Source organism: Toxotes jaculatrix, chromosome 6, assembly GCF_017976425.1.
Source record: "Toxotes jaculatrix isolate fToxJac2 chromosome 6, fToxJac2.pri, whole genome shotgun sequence".
NCBI lineage: Eukaryota > Metazoa > Chordata > Actinopteri > Toxotidae > Toxotes > Toxotes jaculatrix.
In genome coordinates this window covers 26,888,556-26,906,787 of record NC_054399.1, presented here as the reverse complement: position 1 = coordinate 26,906,787, position 18,232 = coordinate 26,888,556, and the positions used below count along the sequence as shown (strand labels likewise).

At 44.6% G+C, this 18,232-nt stretch overlaps 1 pseudogene; it reads left to right on the top strand.

The window, feature by feature from the left end:
- Window positions 1-18,232, top strand: part of LOC121182860 — a 149,735-nt pseudogene extending 131,503 nt beyond the window's left edge.

Here is an 18,232-nt window from a genome sequence, read left to right as displayed (position 1 = left end):
TCAGAGCCCTAGGAGTGGTTTTGACCCCCCTTTTTGTGGTACTTTTTGTCAAGTTGAAGTTGGTGTTCACGGTTGTTAAGAGTGTACAGGGCTTGGAGTTTTGACCAGGGTCAGTTTTGACCGATCCTCAGCGGAGCAAGATAGAGACATGGGACCTTGTCCTACCCCCCCATTTGTGTGCACCCCGAGTCCAACGGTACCACCCTTGAGTCTCTAGGACTTAGGGTTCTGGAGTTATGAGCATTTGAAGTTCCCCCATATAAGTGAGTTGGGAGAGTGAAAATTTGGGGTTTTAAACAGAGTCAGTTTTGACCAATCCTCAGCTGAGAAAGATAGAGACATGGGACCTTGTCCTACCCCCCGATTTCTGTGCACCCCGAGTCCAGCGGTACCACCCTTGAGTCTCTAGGACTTAGGATTCTGGAGTTATGAGCATTTGAAGTTCCCCCATATAAGTCAGTTGGGAGAGTGAAAATCTGCCTAAGTGTGAAAGGCCCAAAGTGTTCCCCCAGAAAGTGTTTAGGAACACATTTCAGAGCCCTAGGAGTGGTTTGGACCCCCCTTTTTGTGGTACTTTTTGTCAAGTTGAAGTTGGTGTTCACGGTTTTTAAGAGTGTACAGGGCTTGGAGTTTTGACCAGGGTCAGTTTTGACCGATCCTCAGCGGAGCAAGATAGAGACATGGGACCTTGTCCTACCCCCCCATTTGTGTGCACCCCGAGTCCAACGGTACCACCCTTGAGTCTCTAGGACTTAGGGTTCTAGAGTTATGAGCATTTGAAGTTCCCCCATATAAGTCAGTTGGGAGAGTGAAAATTTGGGGTTTTAACCAGAGTCAGTTTTAACCGATCCTCAGCTGAGAAAGATAGAGACATGGGACCTCGTCCTACCCCCCCATTTGTGTGCACCCCGAGTCCAACGGTACCACCCTTGAGTCTCTAGGACTTAGGGTTCTGGAGTTATGAGCATTTGAAGTTCCCCCATATAAGTCAGTTGGGAGAGTGAAAATTTGGGGTTTTAACCAGAGTCAGTTTTGACCGATCCTCAGCTGAGAAAGATAGAGACATGGGACCTTGTCCTACCCCCCCATTTGTGTGCACCCCGAGTCCAACGGTACCACCCTTGAGTCTCTAGGACTTAGGGTTCTGGAGTTATGAGCATTTGAAGTTCCCCCATATAAGTGAGTTGGGAGAGTGAAAATTTGGGGTTTTAACCAGAGTCAGTTTTGACCGATCCTCAGCGGAGAAAGATAGAGACATGGGACCTTGTCCTACCCCCCCATTTGTGTGCACCCCGAGTCCAACGGTACCACCCTTGAGTCTCTAGGACTTAGGGTTCTGGAGTTATGAGCATTTGAAGTTCCCCCATATAAGTCAGTTGGGAGAGTGAAAATTTGGGGTTTTAACCAGAGTCAGTTTTGACTGATCCTCAGCGGAGCAAGATAGAGACATGGGACCTTGTCCTACCCCCCCATTTGTGTGCACCCCGAGTCCAACGGTACCACCCTTGAGTCTCTAGGACTTAGGGTTCTGGAGTCATGAGCATTTGAAGTTCCCCCATATAAGTCAGTTGGGAGAGTGCAAATCTGCCTAAGTGTGAAAGGCCAAAAGTGTTCCCCCAGAAAGTGTTTAGGAACACATTTCAGAGCCCTAGGAGTGGTTTGGACCCCCCTTTTTGTGGTACTTTTTGTCAAGTTGAAGTTTGTGTTCACGGTTGTTAAGAATGTACAGGGCTTGGAGTTTTGACCAGGGTCAGTTTTGACCGATCCTCAGCGGAGCAAGATAGAGACATGGGACCTTGTCCTACCCCCCCCATTTGTGTGCACCCCGAGTCCAACGGTACCACCCTTGAGTCTCTAGGACTTAGGGTTCCGGAGTTATGAGCATTTGAAGTTCCCCCATATAAGTCAGTTGGGAGAGTGAAAATTTGGAATTTAACCAGAGTCAGTTTTGACCGATCCTCAGCGGAGCAAGATAGAGACATGGGACCTTGTCCTACCCCCCCATTTGTGTGCACCCCGAGTCCAACGGTACCACCCTTGAGTCTCTAGGACTTAGGGTTCTGGAGTTATGAGCATTTGAAGTTCCCCCATATAAGTGAGTTGGGAGAGTGAAAATTTGGGGTTTTAAACAGAGTCAGTTTTGACCAATTCTCAACTGAGAAAGATAGAGACATGGGACCTTGTCCTACCCCCCGATTTGTGTGCACCCCGAGTCCAGCGGTACCACCCTTGAGTCTCTAGGACTTAGGGTTCTGGAGTTATGAGCATTTGAAGTTCCCCCATATAAGTCAGTTGGGAGAGTGAAAATCTGCCTAAGTGTGAAAGGCCCAAAGTGTTCCCCCAGAAAGTGTTTAGGAACACATTTCAGAGCCCTAGGAGTGGTTTGGACCCCCCTTTTTGTGGTACTTTTTGTCAAGTTGAAGTTGGTGTTCACGGTTGTTAAGAGTGTACAGGGCTTGGAGTTTTGACCAGGGTCAGTTTTGACCGATCCTCAGCGGAGCAAGATAGAGACATGGGACCTTGTCCTACCCCCCCATTTGTGTGCACCCCGAGTCCAACGGTACCACCCTTGAGTCTCTAGGACTTAGGGTTCTAGAGTTATGAGCATTTGAAGTTCCCCCATATAAGTCAGTTGGGAGAGTGAAAATTTGGGGTTTTAACCAGAGTCAGTTTTAACCGATCCTCAGCTGAGAAAGATAGAGACATGGGACCTCGTCCTACCCCCCCATTTGTGTGCACCCCGAGTCCAACGGTACCACCCTTGAGTCTCTAGGACTTAGGGTTCTGGAGTTATGAGCATTTGAAGTTCCCCCATATAAGTCAGTTGGGAGAGTGAAAATTTGGGGTTTTAACCAGAGTCAGTTTTGACCGATCCTCAGCTGAGAAAGATAGAGACATGGGACCTTGTCTTACCCCCCCATTTGTGTGCACCCCGAGTCCAACGGTACCACCCTTGAGTCTCTAGGACTTAGGGTTCTGGAGTTATGAGCATTTGAAGTTCCCCCATATAAGTGAGTTGGGAGAGTGAAAATTTGGGGTTTTAACCAGAGTCAGTTTTGACCGATCCTCAGCGGAGAAAGATAGAGACATGGGACCTTGTCCTACCCCCCCATTTGTGTGCACCCCGAGTCCAACGGTACCACCCTTGAGTCTCTAGGACTTAGGGTTCTGGAGTTATTAGCATTTGAAGTTCCCCCATATAAGTCAGTTGGGAGAGTGAAAATTTGGGGTTTTAACCAGAGTCAGTTTTGACTGATCCTCAGCGGAGCAAGATAGAGACATGGGACCTTGTCCTACCCCCCCATTTGTGTGCACCCCGAGTCCAACGGTACCACCCTTGAGTCTCTAGGACTTAGGGTTCTGGAGTCATGAGCATTTGAAGTTCCCCCATATAAGTCAGTTGGGAGAGTGCAAATCTGCCTAAGTGTGAAAGGCCAAAAGTGTTCCCCCAGAAAGTGTTTAGGAACACATTTCAGAGCCCTAGGAGTGGTTTGGACCCCCCTTTTTGTGGTACTTTTTGTCAAGTTGAAGTTTGTGTTCACGGTTGTTAAGAATGTACAGGGCTTGGAGTTTTGACCAGGGTCAGTTTTGACCGATCCTCAGCGGAGCAAGATAGAGACATGGGACCTTGTCCTACCCCCCCATTTGTGTGCACCCCGAGTCCAACGGTACCACCCTTGAGTCTCTAGGACTTAGGGTTCCGGAGTTATGAGCATTTGAAGTTCCCCCATATAAGTCAGTTGGGAGAGTGAAAATTTGGAATTTAACCAGAGTCAGTTTTGACCGATCCTCAGCGGAGCAAGATAGAGACATGGGACCTTGTCCTACCCCCCCATTTGTGTGCACCCCGAGTCCAACGGTACTACCCTTGAGTCTCTAGGACTTAGGGTTCTAGAGTTATGAGCATTTGAAGTTCCCCCATATAAGTCAGTTGGGAGAGTGAAAATTTGGGGTTTTAACCAGAGTCAGTTTTGACTGATCCTCAGCGGAGCAAGATAGAGACATGGGACCTTGTCCTACCCCCCCATTTGTGTGCACCCCGAGTCCAACGGTACCACCCTTGAGTCTCTAGGACTTAGGGTTCTGGAGTCATGAGCATTTGAAGTTCCCCCATATAAGTCAGTTGGGAGAGTGCAAATCTGCCTAAGTGTGAAAGGCCAAAAGTGTTCCCCCAGAAAGTGTTTAGGAACACATTTCAGAGCCCTAGGAGTGGTTTGGACCCCCCTTTTTGTGGTACTTTTTGTCAAGTTGAAGTTTGTGTTCACGGTTGTTAAGAATGTACAGGGCTTGGAGTTTTGACCAGGGTCAGTTTTGACCGATCCTCAGCGGAGCAAGATAGAGACATGGGACCTTGTCCTACCCCCCCATTTGTGTGCACCCCGAGTCCAACGGTACCACCCTTGAGTCTCTAGGACTTAGGGTTCCGGAGTTATGAGCATTTGAAGTTCCCCCATATAAGTCAGTTGGGAGAGTGAAAATTTGGAATTTAACCAGGGTCAGTTTTGACCGATCCTCAGCGGAGCAAGATAGAGACATGGGACCTTGTCCTACCCCCCCATTTGTGTGCACCCCGAGTCCAACGGTACCACCCTTGAGTCTCTAGGACTTAGGGTTCTGGAGTTATGAGCATTTGAAGTTCCCCCATATAAGTCAGTTGGGAGAGTGAAAATTTGGGGTTTTAAACAGAGTCAGTTTTGACCAATCCTCAGCTGAGAAAGATAGAGACATGGGACCTTGTCCTACCCCCCGATTTGTGTGCACCCCGAGTCCAGCGGTACCACCCTTGAGTCTCTAGGACTTAGGGTTCTGGAGTTATGAGCATTTGAAGTTCCCCCATATAAGTCAGTTGGGAGAGTGAAAATCTGCCTAAGTGTGAAAGGCCCAAAGTGTTCCCCCAGAAAGTGTTTAGGAACACATTTCAGAGCCCTAGGAGTGGTTTGGACCCCCCTTTTTGTGGTACTTTTTGTCAAGTTGAAGTTGGTGTTCACGGTTGTTAAGAGTGTACAGGGCTTGGAGTTTTGACCAGGGTCAGTTTTGACCGATCCTCAGCGGAGCAAGATAGAGACATGGGACCTTGTCCTACCCCCCCATTTGTGTGCACCCCGAGTCCAACGGTACTACCCTTGAGTCTCTAGGACTTAGGGTTCTAGAGTTATGAGCATTTGAAGTTCCCCCATATAAGTCAGTTGGGAGAGTGAAAATTTGGGGTTTTAACCAGAGTCAGTTTTAACCGATCCTCAGCTGAGAAAGATAGAGACATGGGACCTCGTCCTACCCCCCCATTTGTGTGCACCCCGAGTCCAACGGTACCACCCTTGAGTCTCTAGGACTTAGGGTTCTGGAGTTATGAGCATTTGAAGTTCCCCCATATAAGTCAGTTGGGAGAGTGAAAATTTGGGGTTTTAACCAGAGTCAGTTTTGACCGATCCTCAGCTGAGAAAGATAGAGACATGGGACCTTGTCCTACCCCCCCATTTGTGTGCACCCCGAGTCCAACGGTACCACCCTTGAGTCTCTAGGACTTAGGGTTCTGGAGTTATGAGCATTTGAAGTTCCCCCATATAAGTGAGTTGGGAGAGTGAAAATTTGGGGTTTTAACCAGAGTCAGTTTTGACCGATCCTCAGCGGAGAAAGATAGAGACATGGGACCTTGTCCTACCCCCCCATTTGTGTGCACCCCGAGTCCAACGGTACCACCCTTGAGTCTCTAGGACTTAGGGTTCTGGAGTTATGAGCATTTGAAGTTCCCCCATATAAGTCAGTTGGGAGAGTGAAAATTTGGGGTTTTAACCAGAGTCAGTTTTGACTGATCCTCAGCGGAGCAAGATAGAGACATGGGACCTTGTCCTACCCCCCCATTTGTGTGCACCCCGAGTCCAACGGTACCACCCTTGAGTCTCTAGGACTTAGGGTTCTGGAGTCATGAGCATTTGAAGTTCCCCCATATAAGTCAGTTGGGAGAGTGCAAATCTGCCTAAGTGTGAAAGTGAGTGAGTGAGTTGGGAGAGTGGAAATTTGGGGTTTTAACCAGGGTTAACCAGGGTTAGTTTTGACCGATCATTGGGACTGGGAACCCTGCGATAATTGCTCAGATTTTTATTGTTATTGATCCAAGCCTGAGGGGCTAAGAGCCGCACATGTGAAGCATGTAAAAATTATGGAAAAAATTATCATTTAAGTGAAAGACATGAAAAGATCGCTGTGAAAGAGACCTTTGGGTTCTTTGCATAACCACTCTTTGCTTGTGTGTAGCCAGGAAGAAGTGACAGTCATACATCCAGTAATTATTGTTTGAATGACTGTCAGCGTGTAGTGTCAGCCCTTTTAATAGGGGGAGGGGGTCTTTGCCCTTTCTGACACACTTGGGTGTGAGTTTGAATCCTCACCTACACTACCCAAAGAAATGTGGTAATGTAAATAACCCAGATAACACCAAGAAGCTTAAAACATAATTTAGGTAGTATATTGTTTCTCTTAAAACATATTTATATATTTGCTGTTGCAGATTACTTATACATAAATGTCATTTTTAAAAAATATTCTTTCCTATCATGCTGATCCGAGGGGGATTTAATGATCTCGCTGCATCATTTTTGTCTCATCTTGGATTGTCTTTGATAGAGCGCATTAAATTTCTCTCCTGTACAGGCCCCTCATATGTTCAGGAGTGGAGGCTCCTCATGAGGCCTACAGACAGATCCATGTTGTGGAGGATTCAGATGACTTTAATCACCACTATTCATCATGTGGAAGAGAAAGGAAGGATCCACAGATCCGTGTCTCCATCCTTCCCTCTTCAACGTTCCACACAGTCTCTTCATCCTTCTTCTACCAATGGATCAGGTCAAACACTGACACCAGCAGTATTTGGGGGAATGGTGGAGTCCCTATCTGTCTGTCTGTATAATTCACTACTCTAACAGCAGGAATGATGCATCTACAAAAGCTGCTTCCCAGTTAAAGCACCAGCTCCCCCAGTTGTAGCATGATTACCTTTTCTAGTTGTTACTTAAACTGTTATTTGAGTTGAAATAGATGTACTTGTTAATTTCAGACTCTTCCTTTGGTCTCGTAAAGCCTGTGTGGAAGCCCTTAACAACACTGTGATTTTGGTATGATTGGGGAGAAGGCACAGGTTCAGCATGGTAGATTTTCAGATGTCCAAAGGTCACAGCATTATGGGCCATATTCTTTGAAGGAGGTAGCTTCAGAAAGAGGCCACATCCTCTGCGCTCAGGTTTTTACGTGGCTCATATCAAGACCGGAGTGAACTATGTGGAATAATCATTATGTGTTTGTATTTAGATCTACCCACTGCAGAGGAGCTGATGAGGCCCATCCGCCCAGAGAGGGACCATATCAGAGGGTTCACCCTCCAGCCTATCTGGTTAGGACTAAATCTTTGAGTTATTCAAAATGGTCACATCACAAAACATTAGTTTGATCATTCACAGGTTGGTCCAGTTTTCACATAAAGTATCTCAGATTGGTGGATTTTCAGATTTGGGGACATTATGCACTCATGTCAAATCATCAGCAGTCTAATCTTGATAACTCAGTTGTCCACATAAATAGGGGCCCAGGGCCTTGCTCAGTCTGAAATTCAAATTCAAGATGTATCCAAGACTTTACAGTTTGAAGTCTGTGAATGAGATTTTTTTGGATATAATTTCAGTTTAAGATGAGTTAGAACCAGAAGCTGAAAACACTGGCTAAAGTTCAGTATTTAATTAGCAAGTGACATTAGCAGACTTTCAGGGCACATATTCTGTTTTTCTTCAGGGTGGCCTGCGGGACCTTTAGTATATCTCCTTCTTGCAAAAGCTCTTCCTTTGTAAAAGGAGTCTGACAAATGCACTTGTTGCCATCTCTAAACCCACAGGCAAAAGAAAAGGTCAACATCCTGTACAGACATATAGAAAGAATGTTTTCAGTGTTCAGAACTGGGGGCAAACTGTTTTGGGACTGTTGAGTGTAGTGCCTCAAAAAAACCCTTTCTTTCAGCTCCAAACCTGAATTTAGTTAAAAGAAAGTTACAACAGTAACACAAGTTTTACTTACAGTGCTGTGGAACTTTACCAAGAGAAAACATGCTGCTCCTTGGAAAGGACTTTCCCAGATGTGACAGAGTCACAAGTGAAGCAACCAGGAAAGACTGACCCTGTCGTGGGAATAAAGGGAGCCAAGGAACCGACTAGCCACCCATCCAGCTCCTCAGACCATCCCAACCATGACCTGACATGGAGCATCAGAGAGGAAGTGGACAGGCTGATGGAGGATCACTACAAGTCTTCTTCTTACATGTCGTCTGAGGCTGGCAACGTTAGGAAACAAATGGTGGGACAAAATTCAAACTCTTCTCCGTTTCAGCAGATAACATTATGGAAACATAAAATTATATAAATATATATATTAGAAAATTAACCGTTACTTAGAATAGGCTAATTGTGTAGAGCATAAACAGTTCAAATTTATCTAATGTTAGAGTGACATTGGCTGAAAATAGGCTTAGATGCTGCTTAGATACATAGAAGCTGGACCAACACCAATATGTACCAATGAACTTTTTTTTTTTTTGGAAGCAAGAAAACCTTTTTTTTCTGTAAAATATTTAATTACAGTATTGTTTAACCATGGTTTAATTACTAATAATAATAATTATGGACATTTTTCCCAGGCCTTCCGTAGCTCCACCATTTCTCACCCTTCTACATCTTCAGTGAAGAAGCCCACAGTGGCCCCTAGGAGAGGCAGAAAAATAGAGGGGAGAACAGCAGCAACTTCCAAGTCATCAGGGACCAGTAGAGCTGCTGCTACAGCCAAAACCCGTTCTCCACAGAGTCCGTCAAAAGCTGAGTCCGCGAAGAGCCAAGACAAAGATGACTACACAGGTTATTAGTGACCCTCACATGCAAATCATCAAGTTACCAAAACTGCTCTGATAATTCAAGATGAGGATTTGTCTTATACTGATGATACTGTTATATATTATACCATGATACAGATGCTATACAAAATATTCAACCCCTTTATTTCTTGCACATTTCATTGTTTAATGTTTTGTTCTTGTGCTTTAAAGCTATGCAAATTTTTTTTTATCCTATTTATGTTCAGTTGCCATTGAAGTTTGATTTTGATTTCTGAAGCCCTGCGTGCCTGCAGGAGCCAGTTGTGGAGCTTTGGAGTCAGTGTGTGTGTGTGTTTTTTTTTTTATGTAAAGGCACTGAATGACTTTTGTCTGATTATCTGAGGCAGATGTGAAGGTGAGCAGTGAGCTGGTGGCATCTGTTCAGTCCTTAGTGGCTGTCCTCCAGCAGCAGATAGACACCAGCAGTCACCAGGACACCAGACTGACACACAGTCCTCCGAAGAACAATGTAAGAAAATACTTAAAATATGAAATCCCTGCAAAAATATTGTCAGTGTGCAGATTTAAACTTAAAGTTTACATAATCAGGACAGTATATACTCAGTATTCTCACCGCTTGGTGATCCATGCAGATGGTGTGGAGGATCAGTGTTTCTGTTTTTCAGGGTGGGGACACAGTATTTAGAGTGTGACGAGGAGACAGTCTCATCAGAGTTTGCGAGACTGTCGTGATTCATGACAGACTAAAAGTAACCTGTATATATACATTTTAATAACTCTGTTTTTAAAGTGCAAATGCAAAGTAATCAAATGAATTAAATTCATCACTCAGCCCTAACTGTCAGTGTTTGCAGGTGAGATGCCAGCGAACGATCATGTGAATGTTGCTGCGCTACTGAATCCTTCTGAACGATTGCATCGTGTAACAGTATTATGTTACTTCATCTGATACTGGTGTTGATGTCTGACTTGCAGAGGGATGAGGGCAGCTCTTTGGTGGACGAGCTGAGAGTCCAGCTGGCTCAGAAGGAGAGGGAGATACAAATGATGAAAGGAGGAGCAGAGAAGCTCGACTCCCTCAGACAGCAGAACTACCTGCTGCAAAGCAAGGTGCGCAAACATTCACAACACACAAACTTTCAAAACAAAATATGAATCAGCTACTTGTTTGTTTTAAAAAATATTCCTTTGAAATTCATATTGTGTCACATATTGTGTGTTTACCACACTGTGTGATTTAGCGCAGGGGCAGTTGGCTGTAGACTATTTTATTTGCTGTAAGTTGGACTATGAATTATCAACATTCAGAACACCTCATTCTCAGGTTTAGCTGTAGCAGGACCCTCAAGGGTGAATATCCAACAGTGAATGGTTGTAGTGCTGTTGCCACTTTTTCACAATATTTGTCAGCGTTTAAAAGCACAACCACCTGTGAGACTCTCAGTCAAGTATTTTGCCCACTTTGTTGTGTCGTAGATTTATCGAATAGAATTTTAAATGGATAAAACTGCCATTTCTGCCCTTATCTTGAGGGAATGATGAATGTCCTTGAAGAATATCTGTTCCAGAGTGGATGTGACCTGAGACTGGACGTGACTTATGACTCCAGCATAGTAGTGACCCAAAGCATGCAGCCAAGGCAAAGCTGGAGTTACTGTAGAAGCTGAAAGAGCAACAGATGGTTGAGACTGGAGTTAGGCTCAGGGTGATTTTTTGTGTGATCACTTTAGTGTGGGTGTTACAGACTTTGGTTTGAAAAACACACCTGACAGGACATAACAGCTCAACAAAGCTCATAAAAAATGCAGGGTTAAGGATTGAGAAACAAGGAAAGGAACGTAAACAAGGTTATAACTAAAGCCCTGATAGTATATGTATATGATAGTAGCTTTGCATCTATTTTCAGCTGTGTTTTGCAGGCACACTGTGCTTCTACTGCTTGTTGAAAGACAGATTTGCAGATGGTCAGTGCTGAAGAACTCTAAATCAGATACAACAGAAGTGGCTGGTCATGCCTTGTAGTAGCAGTGGTACATCAATATGTAGTAAATAAGCTGTGTTGTTGGTTTTTTCTTTTTTTGACTCCTCAGCTACGAAGTGCAGAAGGAACCAGTCAGAGGAGGAGATGGGCCGAGGCCACAGACCCTGCAACAGAGTAAAAACTCCAACAGATAGATAAAGAAATGAAAGAGCAGGAGGCGCTCATAAAAGGTTACCAGCAGGTTTGTCTCCCTGAACTCTCTTACTTTGACTGTCCTCAGTGCTCATGTCTGTCCTTAGAGGACTAGTGTAGGATTTAGAGGGATCTACTGGCAGAAATAGAACATAATACTAATATTGGGGTAATAACTTAAAACTATGATTGCAGAACAACCTTGTGACTGAAAGTCTTTTATGAAGCTTCCCACTCTAATTCTCAGCACGGATCAGGGCGACTCCTGTGCGTGTGACGTCGCTGTTTTACAACAAAGTCAAAATGATGGTATTTTTTAAACAAGTGTTTAACAGTGGTGAAATTCAAATAGCTGAAAATTGTTTTTGTAGTGTAGGTTATTCAGGCAAATAACTTTCTGGGGTTGTATACAGCATTGTGCAAAAACAATTTTAGACATTTAGATTCTTATCCATCATGAAATACCATCAGTGAGGTGTATGATCAGCAACAAGAACACGGAGTCCTGCAGCAGATGATATGGCCCCCACATCACTGAGTCAGTCTGGGATTATATGAAAAGACAGAAGCAACAGAGAAATTAAAAATTTTCTGTAGCGTACCACTGAGTAACATGCCTCTCCCCCCAAAGTGATGGTAGCCAGATGGTGGCCTGACACTCATCATGTTACTATCACATGACTAGATCTCGAGCATTGTCACACACTGAAAGTAAGATTAATGAGACAGTGCTGAGTTTGTGATCACTAAGGAGCTTCCATCATCACAGTAATCAATGAGTGGTGCGAGTAAAGTAAAAAGCATCCTGATAATCCGAAGCCCGGCAGAACAGGACACAGCTTTGAAGCACCACATACATTTTTTGTTTTCTTCTTGTGTTTTTTTTAATGTTTGCACTGTTACACCACAGTAAAACTAAGGTACTTTACAGGAGAATGAGAAGCTGTACTTGCAGTTGAAGGCTCAGCAGGCAAAGACTAAAGCCAACGAGGAGGCCATGTTTAAGGAAAACCAGAGGCTGCTGAGTGAGCTGGATTTCACAAGGTGGGTTCAGGGTACATTATTGTTTGTACGTGTCTACAAAATAAAAATTTCCATTCAAAATGAACAATGGCCCAATTAGGAAACTTTACACATGGTTTTTAAATGTTTTTATGGTTTTTGTTTATCAGGGAGCAGCTGCGTAAAACCCCAAGGCCTGTGGGAAATATCTGTTTGATGGATCACACTCAACGCATTGCAGACTTGTTAGCTCAAGTACATACATTTCAGGTAAGTCCCACTATCACTGAATTACTGTTTGAATGGCAATCTGTTTCAGCCCCATCACTTATCTCTTATAAAAATATGTGTCTGTGTGCAGAGGAATGAGGCTAGGCTGTCTGAGGACATTCACAGACTGAAACAGGAGAAGCAGGCTCTGGAGGTAGACCTGCAGCTGATGAAGAAAGAGAGAGACCTGGCTAAAGCCAAGGCCATCTCCACTTCAGGTAAGACTGGATACAAGACAGGGCTAGAGGTGGAATGACCACTGAAAACTTGGATGTTAAAAGATTAGAAGCAGATCCCAGTTTTTATAAGACCCTTTTTTTTTTACTGTATGTGCATAAGTGATCTTTGTACAACGTGTATCCATCCTAAATGTGCCAGGTGATAAGACCTTTGAGATACGTGTATTGGAGGACAAGCACCGAGAGGAAGTGTCGGCCTTGAAGAAGAAGCTGCAGTGGTTTGCTGAGAACCAGGAGCTGCTGGACAGAGACGCTGGCAGACTGAAGGCTGCCAGCAGAGATAAACCAGCTCAAAGAGCAGGTGAGGCTGAGCAGTCACATGATGTTTATATACTAATTCTCATTTCATTTACCTTCAGGATAAGGTATACAAAGTTTTCATTTTCACTGGGTTATTTATGTGTAGGGTTGGAAAAAAGAATACAGAGGCTTCAGGAGGTAACTTTTTGAACACTTTATTTTGTTGTAGATTGAACTGTACATGAATAAAACTTCCGTTTTTGCCCATCAGTAGACACTCAGTAACCCACAGTGAAAACGTGCTTTTAGAAATTTTGAGAACATGGTCAGGTGCATCCTCTTTGCTTTCATTATCCCCAGGATGAGTCTAGGACTCAGTTGGAGTCCCTGAATGGAACTGATTGAACATACTGAAGTACTTCAGTTATGATTCATTATTTTTTTCAAATAGCTGTATGACAATTGTTAGAAAGCTTCAGCACCCCCCCGTGTGCGATCACGTGATGCGACGTTGACGTCATCGCGCGACGTCCCTGTTCTGCCGCGACAAGGACGCGCATAATCCGAGGACAGTGTACCAGTGTACTTCGATAGTTAATAGTCAGTCTATAACGCACATAATCCTGATAGTACCTGCAGTTCCAGCCGCTGATGTTTCCAGTTTCAAGTCGCTGATGAAACGTGAGTGTTGCTGTGTCGTATCGTTAAGTTTGTTTACTTATTACCGAGTCGCTATGCTAGTTAGCACTGTGTATTTTTCCGCCGCACGTCGCGGCGTCGTAAGGCTGCATGAAGTTCACTCGTGTATTTACATGTCGGTTCATTTCTATGTGAACAGTAAAGTCATGTGGCGTTATATTGAAAGAGGGAAATGAGAGGAGGTTGTATGTTTGATGTAGAACTTTATTTGAGCCCATGTTAAGTTGTTTATATTTTTTATGTGCTCCTTAGTTGCATTTAATGAGGCGGTATAATGTGTGTGTGTGTCGATGAATTAGCTGAATGCTGTTTTATTGCTTATTTTAGACTACTGTGATGCTGTGAACATCAAAGAGCAATAAATACAACTGGAGCACTGTTCCAAATCCTGTACTTCTTTACCTGTGTCCTGACCGACACAACATCTTGTCTGCTGTTGAACATTTGAGTAATCAGCGTACCAGCTTCCTACCTAACAACAATGTAACAGGTAAAAGGGGTTTCTCGTAGTGAGAATCACCACCTGAATCTGCAGCTCCCTCCTGCTTTATGGAGCTTTATGGTGAGTGTCAGTTCATTGTTTAACTGTCTGACCCACAACTCTACTGTTCTGATTCAGTCTCACCGTTCTCGGGCAGCTGTTTTCAGCAGAAGCTGTAAAAAAAACCCACTGTCCCAACACCTGCTCAGCATCAAACAGATACATTAGAGGCTGAGTTATTGTATCGGTTAAGATTTGCCTTTGGTACCTTAAACCATCTCCCAGAAGGTAAAGGCTCATAGAGTGATTGCAGTGACTGGTGTTCTTTCCTCTCTATAATCTTCACTGCAGTTTGTACAAGACGTAATGTTTGGTGGAATTAACAGCACCATCAGTGCTCCTCCTCTGCTTGGATGCAAACTGCCTGGGATCCAACACTGGATTAATCTGAGCTCCAAGCAGGGAAACAGTGTATTTTTTAGGTTTGTTTGTTTGTTTTTTTCCAGAGTGCTGGGACAGTGTGTGTGGGTCCAGTGCCTGCTGAACACAAATGCATTTTGTAGTGTTTTGTCATCACCAGCTGTAAAAGGAGCAGAAACCTTGTGCTATCAGCTATAATGTGGAGCTGAAAGACAGTTTACACTTTCTCAGTCTAACCTTGTGTGCTGTGTTGGAGATAACAGGTCGTCCTTATTTCAGGTGGAAAAACTGAAAACTGAAAAAGAAGCAGCGAGCAGCTCCGAAAGACAAAAGAGAAATCGGTGGAAACAAAGAAGATGCAGGACCTGGAGAGACAGGTTTCTCACAACAAACAAACAAACAAGCCCCTCCCCCCCTCACAGGTTTATGTCTCTTCATAGTTTAAAGAGTCTTTCTCTCTTTACCAGGTGAAGGAGCTGGAGAAGATACTAAGACACAGAAACCCAAACTTCCTGCCTGCTCTTATCTACGCCGCAGCTAGTGCTGGAGGCAAGGAGCACGCCGACGCTGCTAAGACGTCTCCGCCCGGCCGCATCACCACTCTGCTGGAGCGGAGGATTCAGCGTCTGGAAGCGGAGCTGGAGAACCGTGATGAAAAGGCCAAACACAGTCTGAGGGCCGTGGAACAACGGTTCCACAGAGTGAAGGTACATTTTGTCACAAGGTGGGTTTTGTCAACATTGTAATATCTGAGCTGTGTGGTAGTAACTTGCCAGTGTTTACTCAACAATTAAAATATTTTAGTGTTATCAAAGCAGCATTTTGTTACACTTATATCTACAGCACAATAGAGTGGGCAAAAGGCGAGGAGGTTTGAAATGAGATAAAATTAATAACACAAAAATGAAAAATAAAGTCCATGAGATTCTTCCAGTAACTGGATGTGCCTTTGTGTTGCTTTGTGTAGCTGCACTACGAGCAGCAGATCTCAGAGCTGGAGCAGCAGCTGGAGCAGAAACAGCAGGTTGAAGCAGCAAACTCAGCACCTGAGACAAAGCCGTGGATGTCACAGGTTCAAACTCTGGAGGAGGAGCTACAGCGGGCGAAGGAAACCCACCAAGAGAAAGAAAAAGCCCTTCACAGCCAGGTTGAGTCTCTTCAGCAGCAGCTCGTAAACAAGGTAGGTTAATAAAAACTGTTACAGTAGCTCTAGCACGCTGTTACAGGCTGGTCTGTGGTGTGACAATGAAGGGTTTGTTAAACACAACCTTTAGAGAGAAAAGGTTGAGAGAAATATGACTATAAATATTCTTTTTTTCTGACTTGAATCGGATTAAGCAAAAGCCAAATCTTACCTGCCCGTGCAACCTGATTGTAAACCCCTCCCCCTGCAGGTCCAGCCGAGTCCAAGCCGACACCAGCGTCAAACCGAGGCAGCGTTTGGAGTTCGGATAGAGCGGTTGAACCACGAGCTTGCTGCCAAAACGCGAACCATTCGGGAGCTGAGCCGCACCGTGGAGAGGCTGCAGAAGGAGAGGAGGAGCATGCTGTCCATCCCCAACTCACGAGCAGAAACCCATTCTACAGAGACCAAACGGCAGCCAGGCCCAACAAAGACGCCCTGCTCTGCTACTGCGAGAGAGACATGTGGAGTGGAGGAAACTTTCCCAGCTGCTCAGTATGAGAAGACCTACCAACCCACTGTCTTTGCAGGTGTGGACATTTTGTTATGGTCAGCTTTTACATGCTTCGATGGATACTGTGCCCTGACATTAAAAAGGAAAGGCAGAATGACTAAACAGCTGAATGAGATATAAGATATTTGGATATTTCATTTTAATGTTGTGTCCCTTTGACAGGGAGTCACATCTCTGAGGTTCTGCAGGAGAGCGAGGCTCTGAGGCAGCGCCTGGAGCTGCTGCAGCTGCAGAGTGAGCAGGAGAAGGAGGCGTTAAAGGCTGAGGCTGCGCAAGCCAAGGAGGAGCTCTGCAGGTATGAGCTTCTGTGCAAACACATACAGTAGATGTTTTTCCTGCAGAGCATCAGTGTGAGTGGACATCAGGATATAATGTGGTCTTTTAGGCTGAAGGAGCAATCTGCAGAGCAGCTGTCCTCTATGAAGGCCGAGCACCTCAGGGAGTTAGACCAGCTGCGTATCACCCACGCCCTGGAGCACTCGTCCTCAAAGGTTGCTGAACAGGCCAATCAGCTCAACACTCAGGAGGTACAGCAGAGGATCACTAGCCAACCAGGCTCATTTCCACATCAGGAAATCCTGAACATGTTTCTGTTGCTTTAAACTTTACATGTACCTGCAGATAATGATGAGACATTTGCAAGACCAACTAAAAGAGCTGCAGGGAGCTAAAGAGGCACTGGCAATATCCAGGACCCGAGAGAACGCTTTGCAGAAGCAGGTGAGCAGGAGGTGGAGAGTTGGGGATGGTTCACACAAAAAAACATGTTCTAGCAAAATAAAATCTGTAGACTCCAAGCACCAGATACACATCAGAATGCGCTTATGAAATGACAACACTATGTGCAACATATTTAAATGAAAGTAAAGTAAAGAAAAAGAAAATGTGAGGGAATGGGGGAGTTTGAGTGTATTAGCAGCATATTTTAGCAGCTGTAGCACCAGCTGGGAATATTCTTTTCTACAGAGGTCTAAAGTAGAAAGATCGTTCAGAATCAATATTTCCAAACATTTGCTATTTTGGTTTATAGTCTGTAACTCAAAGCTGCAATGTGTTTCCACACCTCTTCACACTTGGACTCAGTGCATTTGCAGATATGGGTGTTCCTGAGGTTTTCAATTCAATTCAATTTTATTTATATAGCTCCTTCCACAATCAAAATTGTCTCAAAGCTCTTTACAGAGACCCAGAGTCTGACCTCAGAGCAAGTACTTAAGGCGACAGTGGCAAGAAAAAACTCCCTGAAGATAGGACAGCTAGGAATGGAGGAGAGGAGGAGAAATGGCAATGGACAATGTTAGAGGGTCAGCATTTAGATTACAGTTAGTGGATAATGTGTGCTCTGTCTCTATTTCAAAATAAGTGTGTATCTGTTGCACTGAATTATCATGTTTCATTAGATCCAAGAGGGAAAAGTTAATTATTTTGGTTTGTATTTTTTTTTCTTATCATTTTAACATGAAGTCACTGTTTCCACCTTGTGTATAGCTGACCAGACTGCTGAAAGAGCTGAAGGAAGCTAAAGAAGCTCAGAGCCCTGAGGTGAAACTCCTTTGTGGCCTGGAGAGGAAGATCCTCAACATGGAGCTCAGACACCAGCACAGAGAGAAGGAGCTGAAGCAGGTACCCAGGCCAAACACCTTTACCTTTACCCTGTAATTGCTTGCTGCTTTATGAAAAGTCATTTTTTAGGTGCTTTTTGGGGCCGTTTTGGAGCTTTTTCTCTACAGAAACTCAACAAGCTATGACACAGAGCTTCCCATAACCTGCCTGGTTTTTCACAGTGTTTTACAAACATGCTGCCATACATTTGCTTATCAAATGAAAATTAAATCCACCAATTTGCTCATCGCTTGCTCCTGGAAATGTCACATGGTGTTGAAAGTACCAAGCCTACTCCCCACCATCTTACCTCAGTAACTGTGCCTGCAGGTGATTAGTGGGTCATGGCAGGTGCTGGAGGCTAATCAGCAGTCAGAGGTGGAGCACTGGAAGCATCTGGCTCAGGAAAAGAGCAGAGAGCTGGAGGCTTTCCGTGTGGAGCTCGATTCCATCCTGGACATCGTGAGACACCTTCAAAGACAAGGAGTGGTGCTTCCCACTCCTGACCCCCCACCCCCATCACAGCCCTCCCTCAGTTAG